Raw genomic sequence first — 16934 nt, 5'->3', positions numbered from 1 at the left:
CTGTATTCTACTTCCAGAATTCTATTTCCTGAATGCTACTTAATGTGTTCCACTTCCTGAGTTCTATTTAATGAATCCTATGTCCAGTGTTCTCCTTTATGAGGCCTATTTTGTGAATCCTACTTCCTGTGTACTCTTCCCTTATCCTATTTCCAGAAACGTACTTCCTGTGTTTTCCATCATGAGGCCTATTTCTTGAATCCTGCTTCCTGTGTTCTACCTCCAGTATTCTATTTCGTGAGTCCTAATTCCTGTGTTGTACTTCCATAATTCTACTTCCTTAATCCTACTCTCTGTGTTGTACTTCCTGAGTTCTATTTCCTGAATCTTAATTCCTGTGTTCTACTTCCTGAGGTATAGTTCCTGAATCCTACTTCCTATTTCTACCTCCGTAATTCTATTTCCCACATCCTACCTCCTGTGTTCTATTTCCAGAATTCTATTTCCTGAATCCTACATCCTGTGATCTATTTCCTAAGTTCTATTTCCTGAATCCAACTTGCTGCGCTCTCCTTCATAAGGTCTATTTCCTGAATCTTGCTTCCTGTCTTTTACATCCTGAGTTCTATTTCCTGAATCCTACTTCCTGTGTTCTACTTCCTGAGTTCTATTTCCTGAATCCAACTTCCGTTTTTCTCCTTTTGAGTTCTATTTCCTAACTCTTACATCCTGTGTTCCACTTCCAGAGTTATATATCCTCAAACCTACTTCCTGTGTTGTGCTTCCTGAGTTCTGTTTCCTGAATCCTACTTCCTGTGTTCTACTTATGGAATTCTATATTCTGAATCCTACTTCCTGTGTTCTACTTCCGGAATACTATTTCCTGAACGCTACTTCCTGTGTTCTCCTTCCTGAATTCTATTTCCTGAATCTTAATTCCTGTGTTCTCCTTCCTGAGTTGCATTTCGTGAATCCTACTTCCTGTGTTCTACTTCCAGTATTCTATTCGCTGAATACTATTTCCTGTGTTCTCCTTCATGAGGACTATTTCCTGAGTACTACCTCCTGTGTTATACTGCCGGGATTCTATTTCCTGAATCCTACTTCCTGTGTTGAACTTTGGGAATTGTACTTTCAGATTCCTACTCCCTGTGTTCTCCTTCCTGAGTTCTATTTCCTGAATATTAATTCCTGTCCTCTACTTCCTGAGTTGTTTCATGAATCCAACTTCCTGTGCTCTCTTTCATGGGGCCTATTTCCCAGATCCTACATCTTGGGTTCTACTTCCTGAGTTCTATTTCATGAATCTTAATTCGTGTTCCCCTTCCTGAGTTCTTTCTTGAACTTTACTTCCTGTGTCGTTCCTCCGGAATACTGTTTCCTGAATTCTACTTCCTCTGTCCTACTTCTGGAATTCTATTTCCTGAATCCTACTTCCTCTGTTCTACTTCCTAAGTTCTATTTCCGGAATGTTACTTCCTGTGTTCTACTTCCTGAGATCTATTTCCTGAATCCAGCTTCCTGTGCTTTCTTTCATGAGGCCTATTTCCAGAATCCTAGCTCCTGTGTTTTACATCCTGAGTTCTATTTCCTGTCTGCTACTTCCGGAATTCTATTCCTTGAATCCTACTTCCTGTGTTCTCTATATGAGGCCGATTTCCTGAGTAGTAATTCCTGTGTTCTACTTCTGGAATTCTATTTCCTGAACCTTGCTTCCTGTGTTCGGCTTCTGGAATTCTATTTCCTGAATCTTACTCCCTGTGTTCTCCTTCCTGAGTTCTATTTCCTGAATCTTAATCTTTTGTTCTACATCCTGAGTTCCATTTCCTGACTCCTAATTCCTGTGTTCCACTTCCGGAATTCTATTTCGTGAAAGCTACTCCCTGTTTACTGCTTCCTGAGTTCTATTTCTGAATCTGAATTCCTGTTTTCTGCTTCCTATGTTCTATTCCTGAATCCTACTTCCTGTGTTCTACTTCCTGAGTTCTATTTCCAGAATCCAACTTCCTGTGCTTTCTTTCATGAGGGCTATTTGCAGAATACTACATCCTGCATTGTACTTCCTGAGTTCTATTTCCTGAATCCTACTTCCAGTGTTCTCCTTCCTCAGTTCTATTTCCTGAATCCTACTTCCTGTGTTCTGGTGCTGGAATTCTATTTCCTGAATCCTACTTCCTTTGTTCTACTTGAGGAATTCTATATCCTGAATCCTAGCTCCTGTATTCTGCTTCATGAGGCCTATTTCCTGAATATTGCTTCCTGTGTTCTACTTCCGCAATACTGTACCCTTAATCCTACTTCCTGTGTTCCCCTTCTTGAGGCCTATTTCCTGAATGCTTTTTCATGTGTTCTACTTCCTGAATTCGATTTCCTGATTCCAACTTCCTGTGCTCTCTTTCATGGGGCCTATTTCATGAATCTGACATCCTGTGTTCTACTTCCTGAGTTCTATTTCTTGAATCCTACTTCCTGTATCCTCTATAATGAGGCCTATTTCGTGAATCCTACTTCCTGTGTTCTACTTCCGGAATTCTATTTTCTGAAACCTACCTCCATCATGAGGCCTATTTCCTGAATACTGCTTGCTGTGTTGTACCCCCTGGATTCTATTTCCTAAATCTGCTTTACTGTGTTCTACATCATGAGGTCTATTTCCTGAATATTACTTCTTGTATTCTCCTTAGTGTGTTCTATATCCTGAATCCTACTTCCTGTGTTCTTCTTCCAGTATTCTATTTCCTGAATCCTCATTCGTGTGCTACTTCCTGAGAACTATTTCCTGAATCCTACGTCCTGTGTTCTCCTTCATGAGGCCTATTTCCTGATTCCTACTTCCTGTGTTCTACTTCCGGAATTTCACTTCCTGAATCTTACTTCCTGCGTTTTACTTCCCGAGTTCTATTTCCCAAATTCTACTTCCTGTGTTCTATTTAGTGAATCTTAATTCCTTGGTTTTCCTTCCTGAATTCTACTTTGTGAATCCTGCTTCCTGTGTTCTACTTCCGGTATTCTATTTCCTGAATCTTACTTCATGTGTCCTACTTCTGTATTCCTATATCCTGAGTTCTACTTTCTGTGTTCTACTTACGGAATTCTATTTCCTGAATCCTAATTCCTGTTTTCTCCTTCCTGAGTTGTATTTCCTAAATCTTACATCATGTGTTGTACTTCCAGAATTCTATTTCCTGAATCCTACTTCCTGTGTTCTACTTCCAGAATTCTATTTGCTGAACTCTATTACCTGTGTTCTCCTTCATGAGGCCTATTTACTGAATACTACTTCCTGTGTTATACTTCTGGAATTCTATTTCCTGAATCCTATTTCCTGTGTTCCACTTCGGGAATTCTACTTCCAGAATCCTACTCCGTGTGTTCTACTACCTTAGTTCTACTTCCTGAATCTTAATTCCTGTGCTCTATTGCCTGAGTTCTATTTCCTGAATCCTACCTCATGTGTTCCCCTTCTGGAATTCTATTGTTTAAAATCCTACATCCTGTGTTATACGGCCAGGACTCTATTTCCTGAATCCAACTTCCTGTGTTCTTTTTCCTGCATTCTTTTTCCTGAATCCAACTTCCTGTGCTCTCCTTCATGAGGCCTACACCTTTAATCCTACTTCGTGTGTTCTAATTCCTAAGTTCTATTTCCTGAATCCAATTTACTGTGTTCTCTTTCTTCAGTTCTATTTCCTGAATTCTACTTCCTGTGTTCTACCTCAGTATTTCTATTTCCTGAATCCAACGTCCTGTGTTCTCCTTCATGGGTCCTATTTCTTGTATCCTATTTCATGTGTTCTAATTCCTGAGTTCTATTTCCTGAATCCTACATCCTGTGTTATGCTTCCTCAGTTTTATTTCCTGAATCCTATATCCTGTGTTATACTTATGGAATTCTATTTCCTGCATCCTGCTTCCTGTTTTCTTCTTCCTGAGTTCCTTTTCCTGAAACTTACATCCTTTGTTCTCCTTCCTAGTATCAATTTCCTGAATCTTATGTCCTATGATCTATTTCTCAGTTCTAATTCCTGAATCCTACTTCCTGTGTTGTACTTCAGGAATTCTATTCCCTGAATCCTACTTCCTGTGTTCTCCTTCCTGAGTTCTATTTCCTGAATCTTAATTCCTGTGTTATACTTCCTGATTTCTATTTCCTTAATCTTACTTCCTGTATTCTACTTCTGGAATTCTATTTCCTAAGTCCTTCTTCCTGTATTCTACTTCCAGAATTCTATTTCCTGAATGCTACTTAATGTGTTCCACTTCCTGAGTTCTATTTAATGAATCCTTTGTCCAGTGTTCTCCTTTATGAGGCCTATTTTGTGAATCCTACTTCCTGTGTACTCTTCCCTTATCCTATTTCCAGAAACGTACTTCCTGTGTTTTCCATCATGAGGCCTATTTCTTGAATCCTGCTTCCTGTGTTCTACCTCCAGTATTCTATTTCGTGAGTCCTAATTCCTGTGTTGTACTTCCATAATTCTACTTCCTTAATCCTACTCTCTGTGTTGTACTTCCTGAGTTCTATTTCCTGAATCTTAATTCCTGTGTTCTACTTCCTGAGGTCTAGTTCCTGAATCCTACTTCCTATTTCTACCTCCGTAATTCTATTTCCCACATCCTACCTCCTGTGTTCTATTTCCAGAATTCTATTTCCTGAATCCTACATCCTGTGATCTATTTCCTAAGTTCTATTTCCTGAATCCAACTTGCTGCGCTCTCCTTCATGAGGTCTATTTCCTGAATCTTGCTTCCTGTCTTTTACATCCTGAGTTCTATTTCCTGAATCCCACTTCCTGTGTTCTACTTCCTGAGTTCTATTTCCTGAATCCAACTTCCGTTTTTCTCCTTTTGAGTTCTATTTCCTAACTCTTACATCCTGTGTTCCACTTCCAGAGTTATATATCCTCAAACCTACTTCCTGTGTTGTGCTCCCTGAGTTCTGTTTCCTGAATCCTACTTCCTGTGTTCTACTTATGGAATTCTATATTCTGAATCCTACTTCCTGTGTTGTACTTCCGGAATACTATTTCCTGAACGCTACTTCCTGTGTTCTCCTTCCTGAATTCTATTTCCTGAATCTTAATTCCTGTGTTCTCCTTCCTGAGTTGTATTTCGTGAATCCTACTTCCTGTGTTCTACTTCCAGTATTCTATTCGCTGAATACTATTTGCTGTGTTCTCCTTCATGAGGCCTATTTCCTGAGTACTACCTCCTGTGTTATACTGCCGGGATTCTATTTCCTGAATCCTACTTCCTGTGTTGAACTTTGGGAATTGTACTTTCAGATTCCTACTCCCTGTGTTCTCCTTCCTGAGTTCTATTTCCTGAATATTAATTCCTGTCCTCTACTTCCTGAGTTGTTTCCTGAATCCAACTTCCTGTGCTCTCTTTCATGGGGCCTATTTCCCAGATCCTACATCTTGTGTTCTACTTTCTGAGTTCTATTTCCTGAATCTTAATTCGTGTTCCCCTTCCTGAGTTCTTTCTTGAACTTTACTTCCTGTGTCGTTCCTCCGGAATACTGTTTCCTGAATTCTACTTCCTCTGTCCTACTTCTGGAATTCTATTTCCTGAATCCTACTTCCTCTGTTCTACTTCCTAAGTTCTATTTCCGGAATGTTACTTCCTGTGTTCTACTTCCTGAGATCTATTTCCTGAATCCAGCTTCCCGTGCTTTCTTTCATGAGGCCTATTTCCAGAATCCTAGCTCCTGTGTTTTACATCCTGAGTTCTATTTCCTGTCTGCTACTTCCGGAATTCTATTCCTTGAATCCTACTTCCTGTGTTCTCTATATGAGGCCGATTTCCTGAGTAGTAATTCCTGTGTTCTACTTCTGGAATTCTATTTCCTGAACCTTGTTTCCTGTGTTCGACTTCTGGAATTCTATTTCCTGAATCTTACTCCCTGTGTTCTCCTTCCTGAGTTCTATTTCCTGAATCTTAATCTTTTGTTCTACATCCTGAGTTCCATTTCCTGACTCCTAATTCCTGTGTTCCACTTCCGGAATTCTATTTCGTGAAAGCTACTCCCTGTTTACTGCTTCCTGAGTTCTATTTCTGAATCTGAATTCCTGTTTTCTGCTTCCTATGTTCTATTCCTGAATCCTACTTCCTGTGTTCTACTTCCTGAGTTCTATTTCCAGAATCCAACTTCCTGTGCTTTCTTTCATGAGGGCTATTTGCAGAATACTACATCCTGCATTGTACTTCCTGAGTTCTATTTCCTGAATCCTACTTCCAGTGTTCTCCTTCCTCAGTTCTATTTCCTGAATCCTACTTCCTGTGTTCTGGTGCTGGAATTCTATTTCCTGAATCCTACTTCCTTTGTTCTACTTGAGGAATTCTATAGCCTGAATCCTAGCTCCTGTATTCTGCTTCATGAGGCCTATTTCCTGAATATTGCTTCCTGTGTTCTACTTCCGCAATACTGTACCCTTAATCCTACTTCCTGTGTTCCCCTTCTTGAGGCCTATTTCCTGAATGCTTTTTCATGTGTTCTACTTCCTGAGTTCGATTTCCTGAATCCAACTTCCTGTGCTCTCTTTCATGGGGCCTATTTCATGAATCTGACATCCTGTGTTCTACTTCCTGAGTTCTATTTCTTGAATCCTACTTCCTGTATCCTCTATAATGAGGCCTATTTCGTGAATCCTACTTCCTGTGTTCTACTTCCGGAATTCTATTTTCTGAAACCTACCTCCATCATGAGGCCTATTTCCTGAATACTGCTTGCTGTGTTCTACCCCCTAGATTCTATTTCCTAAATCTGCTTTACTGTGTTCTACATCATGAGGTTTATTTCCTGAATATTACTTCTTGTATTCTCCTTAGTGTGTTCTATATCCTGAATCCTACTTCCTGTGTTCTTCTTCCAGTATTCTATTTCCTGAATCCTCATTCGTGTGCTACTTCCTGAGAACTATTTCCTGAATCCTACGTGCTGTGTTCTCCTTCATGAGGCCTATTTCCTGATTCCTACTTCCTGTGTTCTACTTCCGGAATTTCACTTCCTGAATCTTACTTCCTGCGTTTTACTTCCCGAGTTCTATTTCCCAAATTCTACTTCCTGTGTTCTATTTAGTGAATCTTAATTCCTTGGTTTTCCTTCCTGAATTCTATTTTGTGAATCCTGCTTCCTGTGTTCTACTTCCGGTATTCTATTTCCTGAATCTTACTTCATGTGTCCTACTTCTGGATTCCTATATCCTGAGTTCTACTTTCTGTGTTCTACTTACGGAATTCTATTTCCTGAATCCTAATTCCTGTTTTCTCCTTCCTGAGTTGTATTTCCTAAATCTTACATCATGTGTTGTACTTCCAGAATTCTATTTCCTGAATCCTACTTCCTGTGTTCTACTTCCAGAATTCTATTTGCTGAACTCTATTACCTGTGTTCTCCTTCATGAGGCCTATTTACTGAATACTACTTCCTGTGTTATACTTCTGGAATTCTATTTCCTGAATCCTATTTCCTGTGTTCCACTTCGGGAATTCTACTTCCAGAATCCTACTCCGTGTGTTCTACTACCTTAGTTCTACTTCCTGAATCTTAATTCCTGTGCTCTATTGCCTGAGTTCTATTTCCTGAATCCTACCTCATGTGTTCCCCTTCTGGAATTCTTTTGTTTAAAATCCTACATCCTGTGTTATACGGCCAGGACTCTATTTCCTGAATCCAACTTCCTGTGTTCTTTTTCCTGCATTCTTTTTCCTGAATCCAACTTCCTGTGCTCTCCTTCATGAGGCCTACACCTTTAATCCTACTTCGTGTGTTCTAATTCCTAAGTTCTATTTCCTGAATCCAATTTCCTGTGTTCTCTTTCTTCAGTTCTATTTCCTGAATTCTACTTCCTGTGTTCTACCTCAGTATTTCTATTTCCTGAATCCAACGTCCTGTGTTCTCCTTCATAGGTCCTATTTCCTGTATCCTATTTCATGTGTTCTAATTCCTGAGTTCTATTTCCTGAATCCTACATCCTGTGTTATGTTTCCTCAGTTTTACTTCCTGAATCCTATATCCTGTGTTATACTTATGGAATTCTATTTCCTGCATCCTGCTTCCTGTTTTCTTCTTCCTGAGTTCCTTTTCCTGAATCTTACATCCTTTGTTCTCCATCCTAGTATCAATTTCCTGAATCTTATGTCCTATGATCTATTTCTCAGTTCTAATTCCTGAATCCTACTTCCTGTGTTGTACTTCAGGAATTCTATTCCCTGAATCCTACTTCCTGTGTTCTCCTTCCTGAGTTCGATTTCCTGAATCTTAATTCCTGTGTTATACTTCCTGATTTCTATTTACTTAATCTTACTTCCTGTATTCTACTTCTGGAATTCTATTTCCTAAGTCCTACTTCCTATATTCTACTTCCAGAATTCTATTTCCTGAATGCTACTTAATGTGTTCCACTTCCTGAGTTCTATTTAATGAATCCTATGTCCAGTGTTCTCCTTTATGAGGCCTATTTTGTGAATCCTACTTCCTGTGTACTCTTCCCTTATCCTATTTCCAGAAACGTACTTCCTGTGTTTTCCATCATGAGGCCTATTTCTTGAATCCTGCTTCCTGTGTTCTACCTCCAGTATTCTATTTCGTGAGTCCTAATTCCTGTGTTGTACTTCCATAATTCTACTTCCTTAATCCTACTCTCTGTGTTGTCCTTCCTGAGTTCTATTTCCTGAATCTTAATTCCTGTGTTCTACTTCCTGAGTTCTATTTCCTGAATCCTACTTCCTTTTTCTACCTCCGTAATTCTATTTCCCACATCCTACCTCCTGTGTTCTATTTCCAGAATTCTATTTCCTGAATCCTACATCCTGTGATCTATTTCCTAAGTTCTATTTCCTGAATCCAACTTGCTGCGCTCTCCTTCATGAGGTCTATTTCCTGAATCTTGATTCCTGTCTTTTACATCCTGAGTTCTATTTCCTGAATCCTACTTCCTGTGTTCTACTTCCTGAGTTCTACTTCCTGAGTTCTATTTCCTGAATCCAACTTCCGTTTTTCTCCTTTTGAGTTCTATTTCCTAACTCTTACATCCTGTGTTCCACTTCCAGAGTTATATATCCTCAAACCTACTTCCTGTGTTGTGCTTCCTGTGTTCTGTTTCCTGAATCCTACTTCCTGTGTTCTACTTATGGAATTCTATATTCTGAATCCTACTTCCTGTCTTCTACTTCCGGAATACTATTTCCTGAACGCTACTTCTTGTGTTCTCCTTCCTGAATTCTATTTCCTGAATCTTAATTCCTGTGTTCTCCTTCCTGAGTTGTATTTCGTGAATCCTACTTCCTGTGTTCTACTTCCAGTATTCTATTCGCTGAATACTATTTCCTGTGTTCTCCGTCATGAGGACTATTTCCTGAGTACTACCTCCTGTGTTATACTGCCGGGATTCTATTTCCTGAATCCTACTTCCTGTGTTGAACTTTGGGAATTGTACTTTCAGATTCCTACTCCCTGTGTTCTCCTTCCTGAGTTCTATTTCCTGAATATTAATTCCTGTCCTCTACTTCCTGAGTTGTTTCATGAATCCAACTTCCTGTGCTCTCTTTCATGGGGCCTATTTCCCAGATCCTACATCTTGGGTTCTACTTCCTGAGTTCTATTTCCTGAATCTTAATTCGTGTTCCCCTTCCTGAGTTCTTTCTTGAACTTTACTTCCTGTGTCGTTCTTCCGGAATACTGTTTCCTGAATTCTACTTCCAGTGTCCTACTTCTGGAATTCTATTTCCTGAATCCTACTTCCTCTGTTCTACTTACTAAGTTCTATTTCTGGAATGTTACTTCCTGTGTTCTACTTCCTGAGATCTATTTCCTGAATCCAGCTTCCTGTGCTTTCTTTCATGAGGCCTATTTCCAGAATCCTAGCTCCTGTGTTTTACATCCTGAGTTCTATTTCCTGTCTGCTACTTCCGGAATTCTATTCCTTGAATTCTACTTCCTGTGTTCTCTATATGAGGCCGATTTCCTGAGTAGTAATTCCTGTGTTCTACTTCTGGAATTCTATTTCCTGAACCTTGCTTCCTGTGTTCGACTTCTGGAATTCTATTTCCTGAATCTTACTCCCTGTGTTCTCCTTCCTGAGTTCTATTTCCTGAATCTTAATCTTTTGTTCTACATCCTGAGTTCCATTTCCTGACTCCTAATTCCTGTGTTCCACTTCCGGAATTCTATTTCGTGAAAGCTACTCCCTGTGTACTGCTTCCTGAGTTCTATTTCTGAATCTGAATTCCTGTTTTCTGCTTCCTATGTTCTATTCCTGAATCCTACTTCCTGTGTTCTACTTCCTGAGTTCTATTTCCTGAATCCAACTTCCTGTGCTTTCTTTCATGAGTCCTATTTGCAGAATACTACATCCTGCATTGTACTTCCTGAGTTCTATTTCCTGAATCCTACTTCCAGTGTTCTCCTTCCTCAGTTCTATTTCCTGAATTCTACTTCCTGTGTTCTACCTCAGTATTTCTATTTCCTGAATCCAACGTCCTGTGTTCTCCTTCATGGGTCCTATTTCCTGTATCCTATTTCATGTGTTCTAATTCCTGAGTTCTATTTCCTGAATCCTACATCCTGTGTTATGCTTCCTCAGTTTTACTTCCTGAATCCTATATCCTGTGTTATACTTATGGAATTCTATTTCCTGCATACTGCTTCCTGTTTTCTTCTTCCTGAGTTCCTTTTCCTGAATCTTACATCCTTTGTTCTCCTTCCTAGTATCAATTTCCTGAATCTTATGTCCTATGATCTATTTCTCAGTTCTAATTCCTGAATACTACTTCCTGTGTTGTACTTCAGGAATTCTATTCCCTGAATCCTACTTCCTGTGTTCTCCTTCCTGAGTTCTATTTCCTGAATCTTAATTCCTGTGTTATACTTCCTGATTTCTATTTCCTTAATCTTACTTCCTGTATTCTACTTCTGGAATTCTATTTCCTAAGTCCTACTTCCTGTATTCTACTTCCAGAATTCTATTTCCTGAATGCTACTTAATGTGTTCCACTTCCTGAGTTCTGTTTAATGAATCCTATGTCCAGTGTTCTCCTTTATGAGGCCTATTTTGTGAATCCTACTTCCTGTGTACTCTTCCCTTATCCTATTTCCAGAAACGTACTTCCTGTGTTTTCCATCATGAGGCCTATTTCTTGAATCCTGCTTCCTGTGTTCTACCTCCAGTATTCTATTTCGTGAGTCCTAATTCCTGTGTTGTACTTCCATAATTCTACTTCCTTAATCCTACTCTCTGTGTTGTCCTTCCTGAGTTCTATTTCCTGAATCTTAATTCCTGTGTTCTACTTCCTGAGTTCTATTTCCTGAATCCTACTTCCTTTTTCTACCTCCGTAATTCTATTTCCCACATCCTACCTCCTGTGTTCTATTTCCAGAATTCTATTTCCTGAATCCTACATCCTGTGATCTATTTCCTAAGTTCTATTTCCTGAATCCAACTTGCTGCGCTCTCCTTCATGAGGTCTATTTCCTGAATCTTGCTTCCTGTCTTTTACATCCTGAGTTCTACTTCCTGAATCCTACTTCCTGTGTTCTACTTCCTGAGTTCTATTTCCTGAATCCAACTTCCGTTTTTCTCCTTTTGAGTCCTATTTCCTAACTCTTACATCCTGTGTTCCACTTCCAGAGTTATATATCCTCAAACCTACTTCCTGTTTTGTGCTCCCTGAGTTCTGTTTCCTGAATCCTACTTCCTGTGTTCTACTTATGGAATTCTATATTCTGAATCCTACTTCCTGTGTTCTACTTCCGGAATACTATTTCCTGAACCCTACTTCCTGTGTTCTCCTTCCTGAATTCTATTTCCTGAATCTTAATTCCTGTGTTCTCCTTCCTGAGTTGTATTTCGTGAATCCTACTTCCTGTGTTCTACTTCCAGTATTCTATTCGCTGAATACTATTTCCTGTGTTCTCCTTCATGAGGCCTATTTCCTGAGTACTACCTCCTGTGTTATACTGCCGGGATTCTTTTTCCTGAATCCTACTTCCTGTGTTGAACTTTGGGAATTGTACTTTCAGATTCCTACTCCCTGTGTTCTCCATCCTGAGTTCTATTTCCTGAATATTAATTCCTGTCCTCTACTTCCTGAGTTGTTTCCTGAATCCAACTTCCTGTGCTCTCTTTCATGGGGCCTATTTCCCAGATCCTACATCTTGTGTTCTACTTCCTGAGTTCTATTTCCTGAATCTTAATTCGTGTTCCCCTTCCTGAGTTCTTTCTTGAACTTTACTTCCTGTGTCGTTCCTCCGGAATACTGTTTCCAGAATTCTACTTCCAGTGTCCTACTTCTGGAATTCTATTTCCTGAATCCTACTTCCTCTGTGCTACTTCCTAAGTTCTATTTCCGGAATGTTACTTCCTGTGTTCTACTTCCTGAGATCTATTTCCTGAATCCAGCTTCCTGTGCTTTCTTTCATGAGGCCTATTTCCAGAATCCTAGCTCCTGTGTTTTACATCCTGAGTTCTATTTCCTGTCTGCTACTTCCGGAATTCTATTCCTTGAATCCTACTTCCTGTGTTCTCTATATGAGGCCGATTTCCTGAGTAGTAATTCCTGTGTTCTACTTCTGGAATTCTATTTCCTGAACCTTGCTTCCTGTGTTCGACTTCTGGAATTCTATTTCCTGAATCTTACTCCCTGTGTTCTCCTTCCTGAGTTCTATTTCCTGAATCTTAATCTTTTGTTCTACATCCTGAGTTCCATTTCCTGACTCCTAATTCCTGTGTTCCACTTCCGGAATTCTATTTCGTGAAAGCTACTCCCTGTTTACTGCTTCCTGAGTTCTATTTCTGAATCTGAATTCCTGTTTTCTGCTTCCTATGTTCTATTCCTGAATCCTACTTCCTGTGTTCTACTTCCTGAGTTCTATTTCCAGAATCCAACTTCCTGTGCTTTCTTTCATGAGGCCTATTTGCAGAATACTACATCCTGCATTGTACTTCCTGAGTTCTATTTCCTGAATCCTACTTCCAGTGTTCTCCTTCCTCAGTTCTATTTCCTGAATCCTACTTCCTGTGTTCTACTGCTGGAATTCTATTTCCTGAATCCTACTTCCTTTGTTCTACTTGAGGAATTCTATATCCTGAATCCTAGCTCCTGTATTCTGCTTCATGAGGCCTATTTCCTGAATATTGCTTCCTGTGTTCTACTTCCGCAATACTGTACCCTTAATCCTACTTCCTGTGTTCCCCTTCTTGAGGCCTATTTCCTGAATGCTTTTTCATGTGTTCTACTTCCTGAGTTCGATTTCCTGAATCCAACTTCCTGTGCTCTCTTTCATGGGGCCTATTTCATGAATCTGACATCCTGTGTTCTACTTCCTGAGTTCTATTTCTTGAATCCTACTTCCTGTATCCTCTATAATGAGGCCTATTTCGTGAATCCTACTTCCTGTGTTCTACTTCCGGAATTCTATTTTCTGAAGCCTACCTCCATCATGAGGCCTATTTCCTGAATACTGCTTGCTGTGTTCTACCCCCTAGATTCTATTTCCTAAATCTGCTTTACTGTGTTCTACATCATGAGGTCTATTTCCTGAATATTACTTCTTGTATTCTCCTTAGTGTGTTCTATATCCTGAATCCTACTTCCTGTGTTCTTCTTCCAGTATTCTATTTCCTGAATCCTCATTCGTGTGCTACTTCCTGAGAACTATTTCCTGAATCCTACGTGCTGTGTTCTCCTTCATGAGGCCTATTTCCTGATTCCTACTTCCTGTGTTCTACTTCCGGAATTTCACTTCCTGAATCTTACTTCCTGCGTTTTACTTCCCGAGTTCTATTTCCCAAATTCTACTTCCTGTGTTCTATTTAGTGAATCTTAATTCCTTGGTTTTCCTTCCTGAATTCTATTTTGTGAATCCTGCTTCCTGTGTTCTACTTCCGGTATTCTATTTCCTGAATCTTACTTCATGTGTCCTACTTCTGGATTCCTATATCCTGAGTTCTACTTTCTGTGTTCTACTTACGGAATTCTATTTCCTGAATCCTAATTCCTGTTTTCTCCTTCCTGAGTTGTATTTCCTAAATCTTACATCATGTGTTGTACTTCCAGAATTCTATTTCCTGAATCCTACTTCCTGTGTTCTACTTCCAGAATTCTATTTGCTGAACTCTATTACCTGTGTTCTCCTTCATGAGGCCTATTTACTGAATACTACTTCCTGTGTTATACTTCTGGAATTCTATTTCCTGAATCCTATTTCCTGTGTTCCACTTCGGGAATTCTACTTCCAGAATCCTACTCCGTGTGTTCTACTTCCTTAGTTCTACTTCCTGAATCTTAATTCCTGTGCTCTATTGCCTGAGTTCTATTTCCTGTATCCTACCTCATGTGTTCCCCTTCTGGAATTCTATTGTTTAAAATCCTACGTCCTGTGTTATACGGCCAGGACTCTATTTCCTGAATCCAACTTCCTGTGTTCTTTTTCCTGCATTCTTTTTCCTGAATCCAACTTCCTGTGCTCTCCTTCATGAGGCCTACACCTTTAATCCTACTTCGTGTGTTGTAATTCCTAAGTTCTATTTCCTGAATCCAATTTCCTGTGTTCTCTTTCTTCAGTTCTATTTCCTGAATTCTACTTCCTGTGTTCTACCTCAGTATTTCTATTTCCTGAATCCAACGTCCTGTGTTCTCCTTCATGGGTCCTATTTCCTGTATCCTATTTCATGTGTTCTAATTCCTGAGTTCTATTTCCTGAATCCTACATCCTGTGTTATGCTTCCTCAGTTTTACTTCCTGAATCCTATGTCCTGTGTTATACTTATGGAATTCTATTTCCTGCATACTGCTTCCTGTTTTCTTCTTCCTGAGTTCCTTTTCCTGAATCTTACATCCTTTGTTCTCCTTCCTAGTATCAATTTCCTGAATCTTATGTCCTATGATCTATTTCTCAGTTCTAATTCCTGAATACTACTTCCTGTGTTGTACTTCAGGAATTCTATTCCCTGAATCCTACTTCCTGTGTTCTCCTTCCTGAGTTCTATTTCCTGAATCTTAATTCCTGTGTTATACTTCCTGATTTCTATTTCCTTAATCTTACTTCCTGTATTCTACTTCTGGAATTCTATTTCCTAAGTCCTACTTCCTGTATTCTACTTCCAGAATTCTATTTCCTGAATGCTACTTAATGTGTTCCACTTCCTGAGTTCTGTTTAATGAATCCTATGTCCAGTGTTCTCCTTTATGAGGCCTATTTTGTGAATCCTACTTCCTGTGTACTCTTCCCTTATCCTATTTCCAGAAACGTACTTCCTGTGTTTTCCATCATGAGGCCTATTTCTTGAATCCTGCTTCCTGTGTTCTACCTCCAGTATTCTATTTCGTGAGTCCTAATTCCTGTGTTGTACTTCCATAATTCTACTTCCTTAATCCTACTCTCTGTGTTGTCCTTCCTGAGTTCTATTTCCTGAATCTTAATTCCTGTGTTCTACTTCCTGAGTTCTATTTCCTGAATCCTACTTCCTTTTTCTACCTCCGTAATTCTATTTCCCACATCCTACCTCCTGTGTTCTATTTCCAGAATTCTATTTCCTGAATCCTACATCCTGTGATCTATTTCCTAAGTTCTATTTCCTGAATCCAACTTGCTGCGCTCTCCTTCATGAGGTCTATTTCCTGAATCTTGCTTCCTGTCTTTTACATCCTGAGTTCTACTTCCTGAATCCTACTTCCTGTGTTCTACTTCCTGAGTTCTATTTCCTGAATCCAACTTCCGTTTTTCTCCTTTTGAGTCCTATTTCCTAACTCTTACATCCTGTGTTCCACTTCCAGAGTTATATATCCTCAAACCTACTTCCTGTTTTGTGCTCCCTGAGTTCTGTTTCCTGAATCCTACTTCCTGTGTTCTACTTATGGAATTCTATATTCTGAATCCTACTTCCTGTGTTCTACTTCCGGAATACTATTTCCTGAACCCTACTTCCTGTGTTCTCCTTCCTGAATTCTATTTCCTGAATCTTAATTCCTGTGTTCTCCTTCCTGAGTTGTATTTCGTGAATCCTACTTCCTGTGTTCTACTTCCAGTATTCTATTCGCTGAATACTATTTCCTGTGTTCTCCTTCATGAGGCCTATTTCCTGAGTACTACCTCCTGTGTTATACTGCCGGGATTCTTTTTCCTGAATCCTACTTCCTGTGTTGAACTTTGGGAATTGTACTTTCAGATTCCTACTCCCTGTGTTCTCCATCCTGAGTTCTATTTCCTGAATATTAATTCCTGTCCTCTACTTCCTGAGTTGTTTCCTGAATCCAACTTCCTGTGCTCTCTTTCATGGGGCCTATTTCCCAGATCCTACATCTTGTGTTCTACTTCCTGAGTTCTATTTCCTGAATCTTAATTCGTGTTCCCCTTCCTGAGTTCTTTCTTGAACTTTACTTCCTGTGTCGTTCCTCCGGAATACTGTTTCCAGAATTCTACTTCCAGTGTCCTACTTCTGGAATTCTATTTCCTGAATCCTACTTCCTCTGTGCTACTTCCTAAGTTCTATTTCCGGAATGTTACTTCCTGTGTTCTACTTCCTGAGATCTATTTCCTGAATCCAGCTTCCTGTGCTTTCTTTCATGAGGCCTATTTCCAGAATCCTAGCTCCTGTGTTTTACATCCTGAGTTCTATTTCCTGTCTGCTACTTCCGGAATTCTATTCCTTGAATCCTACTTCCTGTGTTCTCTATATGAGGCCGATTTCCTGAGTAGTAATTCCTGTGTTCTACTTCTGGAATTCTATTTCCTGAACCTTGCTTCCTGTGTTCGACTTCTGGAATTCTATTTCCTGAATCTTACTCCCTGTGTTCTCCTTCCTGAGTTCTATTTCCTGAATCTTAATCTTTTGTTCTACATCCTGAGTTCCATTTCCTGACTCCTAATTCCTGTGTTCCACTTCCGGAATTCTATTTCGTGAAAGCTACTCCCTGTTTACTGCTTCCTGAGTTCTATTTCTGAATCTGAATTCCTGTTTTCTGCTTCCTATGTTCTATTCCTGAATCCTACT

The sequence above is a fragment of the Cavia porcellus genome, unplaced genomic scaffold, assembly GCF_034190915.1.
Source record: "Cavia porcellus strain 051 isolate PalLab524CR breed Dunkin Hartley unplaced genomic scaffold, mCavPor4.1 scaffold_84, whole genome shotgun sequence".
Classification (NCBI taxonomy): Eukaryota; Metazoa; Chordata; class Mammalia; order Rodentia; family Caviidae; genus Cavia; species Cavia porcellus.
The sequence above is the reverse complement of the archived record's forward strand: the minus strand, read 5'-3'. Positions refer to the sequence as shown.